This window comes from Pelobates fuscus, chromosome 2, assembly GCF_036172605.1.
Source record: "Pelobates fuscus isolate aPelFus1 chromosome 2, aPelFus1.pri, whole genome shotgun sequence".
Lineage (NCBI taxonomy): Eukaryota > Metazoa > Chordata > Amphibia > Anura > Pelobatidae > Pelobates > Pelobates fuscus.
This window is the reverse complement of record NC_086318.1, coordinates 9,321,378-9,329,545: the sequence shown is the minus strand read 5'-3', so window position 1 is coordinate 9,329,545 and position 8,168 is coordinate 9,321,378.

Sequence of the window (8,168 nt, the reverse complement as noted above, 5' to 3'; positions counted from 1 at the left end):
TTCGGCGTTCTTACCCTGCTGCTGCTCGCCTGTCTGCGCTGCAGCGTAACTTTGGCCTTCCCGCTCACCGCCTCATGAGACTGTGCGAGCAGCAGCAGGCAATAGTGGAGTTTCAGCTCCAGCACGCACAGGTCAGTCACTCTTCGGAACAGAGTTTTCTTTTTTTTATATGTCCCAATACTTTGGGGATTACCCCAATTAAAAAAATTAAAAAAAATAAATAAAAAACAGTGTTGGCTACCTCCTCCTCCACCGCCGCTTCCACCTACACCGCCACGGTCACCGCCTCCTCAACCTATGGGTCACTTGGTATTAACTATGTACACAATAGCAGAGGCTTGTGAAGGCCTTTTCTCCATGCATCAGGAGTTGAGCTCAGTTTGAACAATGAAAGAGAATACCCTGCACTCCAACCATCTCTCAAATGGATAATTCTGGTGGCTCAGCTGTATTTTTAATTTTTAGGTATTTTTTGTTTGTAACGGCAACCTGGGCATAAAAGGGGGGTAGAAGCCGTTTAGTAGATATTACCTTCCAGATACACAGGCAGCTACTGAAGACACCAATCTCCCGAACAGGAAAACATACGAATTGTCCAAACAGCCGAACTGGAACCATACGAATGCTTCAAACAGCCGAATAGGAAAAACCATATGAACAGTTTACACCCCTAGCAGTCGAACTGGAAACAGCATACAATAAATCCCCCCCAAGAACGAGACAAGGCTCTGTGTTGAGGGTCAAGCAGTGGTCTGTTTAATCTGGGCTACCTTCCCCTTTATTTATGCAGGTCTTCCACCAGGTAGACACTCCCATAGGGGACCTGGTGGAAGACTGGGACACAAAGTTTACACTGACCAATAGAAACAGTTTACCAGTAAACACTCCCACAGGTACATTATAATCCCTCCTCTCTATCCTGGAGATAATTGGGAAGTAATCCAATTATCTCCAAGAACAGAGGCAAAACTCCATTGAACACATGGCAATAAAAATACACATAAAAATACACAATATTGCAACTAGAGCATAAAACATATACATTCAACATATCCCTAAATAGCTTAGATCTGAGCGCACATTATTACTGAATGGCGCTAAGATCACATACATACAGTTCAATCGTCATGGAGCCAAAGTCTTTCACATAGTCTTTCAGTATACGAATGGGCTCCATGGCATAGCTATCTGGGGTAACACTGCTCACTCAAAGTACCGAATGGCCCGGCATTCATATGAATGAGTGTAGGAGAAGGGAGGTCGGCGGCTCAGCGGTGTTCGTGAATATAACTGTCCATTTTCAGTTCCATAGTTTTGTAGCTGAACACCGCTAGCCGTTCGGCAGTTTAAAATGGCCGCTGCCACGTGTTCGGCTATACGAACAACGGCCACCCAGCGTTCGTCAATTAAGCTGTAGTTAACCGCAGCTTGTGGGAGGTAAATTACTGGCACACTCCATACCCAGGTGGTCAGGTCATTCGTCTGTGTGTTCGGTAGATTCAATCTACCGAACGCCCGGGCAGAAAGGCACGAACAAGCCTTTCTACAGGGAAAAATAAAGGTTTTTAACATGGGGCCATAGACTTTTTTAGAGGCATTTTTGTGCCCAAAAGTTAGGGTCCCATTGACTTCAATGGAGTTTGGGTTCGGGGTCAAGTTTGATCCCGAACCTGGACTTTTTTTCAAATTTTCGGCCAAACCGCCGGACCCGAACATCCAGGTGTCCGCTCAACTCTAATCACTATACTAATAAAAACCTGCATCATTCAAAATTACCCCAGTAGGCAGGGTTAGGGACTTATCGTTACAAAGTATTTAGGGACATTGGGGCTTAGGTTTAAGGTTTTTTAAGGGAACATTTGGAAATCAGAATACCAAGGTACATTTAAAATTACCATGCCTTCTCGCAATTTGCTTCTCAGTGGTCTTACGTGCTCCCAACTTACCCAGTTACAGTCTATAATAAATCCGGCGGCGAGGCTCATATTTTTGTCCTCCCCCTTCTGTCAGTCCCTACATTGGCTTCCTGTAAGATATAGGGCTTAATTTGAAATTTTTGTTCTTGCTTACAAGACCATACATAATGCTGCTCTAACCTACCTATCCTCCTTAATACACAAGTATGTCCCGTCTAGCCCCCTGCGCTCTGCCGGAGACTTGCGACTATTCTCTGTTCGTACTCCTACCCCGATGCTCGCCTTAAAGACTTAAACTGTGAACAGCTTTCTCTCCCTGCACCCCGATTCCTCTCCTGAAACTCTTTTAAAAGAAAAAATCACCACTAAGTCCTCAGTGAATGCTTTTCTAGAAACGTAGTTTTCTACCTTTTTTGCCACTATACCCCACTCCCTCTAGCATGTAAGCTCACTGATCAGGCCCTCAATCCCTCTGTTACTGTGTCACTATACCCCACTCCCTCTAACATGTAAACTCACTGAGCAGGCCCTCAATCCCTCTGTTACTGTGTCACTACCCCACTCTCTCTAACATGTAAACTCACTGAGCAGGGCCCTCAATCCCTCTGTTACTGTCACTATACCCCACTCCCTCTAGCATGTAAGCTCACTGATCAGGCCCTCAATCCCTCTGTTACTGTGTCACTATACCCCACTCCCTCTAACATGTAAACTCACTGAGCAGGGCCCTCAATCCCTCTGTTACTGTCACTATACCCCACTCCCTCTAACATGTAAACTCACTGAGCAGGGCCCTCAATCCCTCTGTTACTGTGTCACTATACCCCACTCCCTCTAACATGTAAACTCACTGAGCAGGCCCTCAATCCCTCTGTTACTGTGTCACTACCCCACTCTCTCTAACATGTAAACTCACTGAGCAGGGCCCTCAATCCCTCTGTTACTGTGTCACTATACCCAACTCCCTCTAGCATGTAAACTCACTGAGAAGATCCTCAATCCCTCTGTTACTGTGTCACTATACCCAATTCCCTCTAGCATGTAAACTCACTGAGAAGGGCCTCAATCCCTCTGTTACTGTGTCACTATACCCCACTCTCTCTAACATGTAAACTCACTGAGCAGGGCCCTCAATCCCTCTGTTACTGTGTCACTATACCCCACTCCCTCTAGCATGTAAACTCACTGGGCAGATCCTCAATCCCTCTGTTACTGTGTCACTATACCCAATTCCCTCTAGCATGTAAACTCACTGAGCAGGGCCCTCGATCCCTCTGTTACTGTGTCACAATACCCCACTCCCTCTAACATGTAAACTCACTGAGCAGGCCCTCAATTCCTCTGTTACGGTGTCACTGTACCCCACTCCCTCTAGCATGTAAACTCACAGAGCAGGGCCTCAATCCCTCTGTTACTGTCACTATATTCCCTCTAACATGTAAGCAGGGCCCTCAATCCCTCTGTTACTGTGTCACTATACCCCACTCCCTCTAACATGTAACCTCACTGAGCGGGGCCCTCAATCCCTCTGTTACTGTGTCACTATACCCCACACCCTCTAGCATGGCCCTCAATCCCTCACTGAGCAGGCCCTCAATCCCTCTGTTACTGTGTCACTATACCCCACACCCTCTAGCATGGCCCTCAATCCCTCACTGAGAAGGCCCTCAATCCCTCTGTTACTGTGTCACTATACCCCACTCCCTCTAACATGTAAACTCACTGAGCAAGGCCCTCAATCCCTCTGTTACTGTCACTATACCCCACTCCCTCTAACATGTAAACTCACTGAGCAGGGCCCTCAATCCCTCTGTTACTGTGTCACTATACCCCACTCCCTCTAACATGTAAACTCACTGAGCAGGACCCTCGATCCCTCTGTTACTATGTCACTATACCCCACTCCCTCTAACATGTAAGCTCACCGAGCAGGGCCTCAATCCCTCTGTTACTGTGTAACTATACCCCACTCCCTCTAACATGTAAACTCACTGAGCAGGGCCTCAATCCCTCTGTTACTGTGTCACTATACCCCACTCCCTCTAACATGTAAGCTCACTGAGCAGGGCCCTCAATCCCTCTGTTACTGTGTCACTATACCCCACTCCCTCTAACATGTAAACTCACTGAGCAGGGCCCTCAATCCCTCTGTTACTGTATCACTATACCCCACTCCCTCTAACATGTAAACCCACTGAGCAGGACCCTCAATCCCTCTGTTACTGTGTCACTATACCCCACTCCCTCTAACATGTAAGCTCACTGAGCAGGGCCTCAATCCCTCTGTTACTGTGTCACTATACCCCACTCCCTCTAACATGTAAACTCACTGAGCAGGGCCCTCAATCCCTCTGTTACTGTGTCACTATACCCCACTCCCTCTAACATGTAAGCTCACTGAGCAGGGCCCTCAATCCCTCTGTTACTGTGTCACTATACCCCACTCCCTCTAGCATGTAAACTCACTGAGCAGGGCCCTCAATCCCTCTGTTACTGTGTCACTATACCCCACTCCCTCTAACATGTAAACTCACTGAGCAGGGCCCTCAATCCCTCTGTTACTGTGTCACTATACCCCACTCCCTCTAGCATGTAAACTCACTGAGCAGGGCCCTCAATCCCTCTGTTACTGTGTCACTATACCCCACTCCCTCTAGCATGTAAACTCACTGAGCAGGGCCCTCAATCCCTCTGTTACTGTGTCACTATACCCCACTCCCTCTAGCATGTAAACCCACTGAGCAGGCCCTCAATCCCTCTGTTACTGTGTCACTATACCCCACTCCCTCTAACATGTAAGCTCACTGAGCAGGGCCCTCAATTTCTCTGTTACTGTGTCACTATACCCCACTCCCTCTAGCATGTAAACTCACTGAGCAGGGCCCTCAATCCCTCTGTTACTGTGTCACTATACCCCACTCCCTCTAGCATGTAAACTCACTGAGCAGGGCCCTCAATCCCTCTGTTACTGTGTCACTATACCCCACTCCCTCTAACATGTAAACTCACTGAGCAGGGCCCTCAATCCCTCTGTTACTGTGTCACTATACCCCACTCCCTCTAACATGTAAGCTCACTGAGCAGGGCCCTCAATCCCTCTGTTACTGTGTCACTATACCCCACTCCCTCTAGCATGTAAACTCACTGAGCAGGGCCCTCAATCCCTCTGTTACTGTGTCACTATACCCCACTCCCTCTAGCATGTAAACTCACTGAGCAGGGCCCTCAATCCCTGTTACTGTGTCACTATACCCCACTCCCTCTAGCATGTAAACTCACTGAGCAGGGCCCTCAATCCCTCTGTTACTGTGTCACTATACCCCACTCCCTCTAGCATGTAAACTCACTGAGCAGGGCCCTCAATCCCTCTGTTACTGTGTCACTATACCCCACTCCCTCTAGCATGTAAACCCACTGAGCAGGCCCTCAATCCCTCTGTTACTGTGTCACTATACCCCACTCCCTCTAACATGTAAGCTCACTGAGCAGGGCCCTCAATTTCTCTGTTACTGTGTCACTATACCCCACTCCCTCTAGCATGTAAACTCACTGAGCAGGGCCCTCAATCCCTCTGTTACTGTGTCACTATACCCCACTCCCTCTAGCATGTAAACTCACTGAGCAGGGCCCTCAATCCCTCTGTTACTGTGTCACTATACCCCACTCCCTCTAACATGTAAACTCACTGAGCAGGGCCCTCAATCCCTCTGTTACTGTGTCACTATACCCCACTCCCTCTAACATGTAAGCTCACTGAGCAGGGCCCTCAATCCCTCTGTTACTGTGTCACTATACCCCACTCCCTCTAGCATGTAAACTCACTGAGCAGGGCCCTCAATCCCTCTGTTACTGTGTCACTATACCCCACTCCCTCTAGCATGTAAACTCACTGAGCAGGGCCCTCAATCCCTGTTACTGTGTCACTATACCCCACTCCCTCTAGCATGTAAACTCACTGAGCAGGGCCCTCAATCCCTCTGTTACTGTGTCACTATACCCCACTCCCTCTAGCATGTAAACTCACTGAGCAGAGCCCTCAATCCCTCTGTTACTGTGTCACTATACCCCACTCCCTCTAGCATGTAAACTCACTGAGCAGGGCCCTCAATCCCTCTGTTACTGTGTCACTATACCCCACTCCCTCTAGCATGTAAACTCACTGAGCAGGGCCCTCAATCCCTCTGTTACTGTGTCACTATACCCCACTCCCTCTAACATGTAAACTCACTGAGCAAGGCCCTCAATCCCTCTGTTACTGTCACTATACCCCACTCCCTCTAACATGTAAACTCACTGAGCAGGGCCCTCAATCCCTCTGTTACTGTGTCACTATACCCCACTCCCTCTAACATGTAAACTCACTGAGCAGGACCCTCGATCCCTCTGTTACTATGTCACTATACCCCACTCCCTCTAACATGTAAGCTCACCGAGCAGGGCCTCAATCCCTCTGTTACTGTGTAACTATACCCCACTCCCTCTAACATGTAAACTCACTGAGCAGGGCCTCAATCCCTCTGTTACTGTGTCACTATACCCCACTCCCTCTAACATGTAAACTCACTGAGCAGGGCCTCAATCCCTCTGTTACTGTGCCACTATACCCCACTCCCTCTAACATGTAAGCTCACTGAGCAGGGCCCTCAATCCCTCTGTTACTGTGTCACTATACCCCCCTCCCTCTAACATGTAAACTCACTGAGCAGGACCTCAATCCCTCTGTTACTGTGTCACTATACCCCACTCCCTCTAACATGTAAACTCACTGAGCAGGGCCCTCAATCCCTCTGTTACTGTGTCACTATACCCCCCTCCCTCTAACATGTAAACTCACTGAGCAGGACCTCAATCCCTCTGTTACTGTGTCACTATACCCCACTCCCTCTAACATGTAAACTCACTGAGCAGGGCCCTCAATCCCTCTGTTACTGTGTCACTATACCCCACTCCCTCTAACATGTAAACTCCCTGAGCAGGCCCTCAATCCCTCTGTTACTGTGTCACTATACCCCACTCCCTCTAACATGTAAGCTCACTGAGCAGGGCCCTCAATCCCTCTGTTCCTGTGCGTCCAACGCTTATGGTTACAAATGTGTTCGTCCACCCACTGTACAGCGCTATGGAATAATAATAACTTTTATGACAGATACATTCATGATGATTGTCCATTATTTTTACATTAAAACATGTTTTCCATAACAGTGAATACATGAGATCCGGAAACAAAAACCAGCAATGTTTCAATGTTGAACTGTTTGGATGCAGTCTTCTGGACATTCCTAGAAAATAAATGTATGTAATAGTTTGGGAGCAAATATAAACAGCATATTTAAACAAAGGATGCATCGAAATTTGCGACTAAAAATGGGCCTAATCCATTTCGGCCGAAAAAAGGTAAAATCTGCAGAATATTACACCATGCCCAATTATGGGCAGATGCACCGCGCCCGGTGATTGTGGGAGAAGGAGCCCCCTTATTGCAGCTAATTCGGTGATGGTTTTTTTTCTTCTGTGCAGCACTGAGGGCTCCTTCGTGCGCTGCGCCCTTCTGAAGTGATCCTTCGTTGCAAGCTGACACTTAGGTAGCGTGCAGCTCCATAAGAGAACTCCACGCACTAAATCAGCAAAGAGCGCCTCCCCTTCCTGCTCTGCATTGGAACGTCGGGTGTCATGTCACTACCCGGCGCTCACTCTGAAACATGCAGAGCACGCTGTGCAGGATTGCGCTATAACAGGGATAAAAGCAGGGAAGGGGGCCGTCAGTGTGTGTGCAGAGCTGGTGTTGGCTCTTTGAGGGAGACAGGTGCCGCTTGGGAAGGAGAGGTATGGATAGATGGAAAAGAGGTACACCTAAGAAGAGCGGAAAGTGAGAGACATGGAAGAAAGGGGGAGTGAAAGATGGAAGAAAGGGGTAAGTGAGAGACATGGAAGAAGGGGGGAGTGAGAGACATGGAAGAAGGGGGGAGTGAGAGACATGGCTTGTAGTTTATTGGCTTGTAGTTTTTCATATTAGATTCATTAAAAAGTCTAATATTAATAGAGTTATAGAAAAAAAAAAAGATTTTAAAATCATTTGGGGGAAAAAGTCATTTTCGGTTTTCGGCCAAGGGCATCCTGAATTTTCGGTTTTGGACCAGAATTTTCATTTCGGTGCATCCCTAATTTTAATTAATAGTAATTATGCAAACCTAAACACAAGTTTAAAAATAATAAAAATAACATTTTAGGAAAAAAACTGACTATATCTAAACA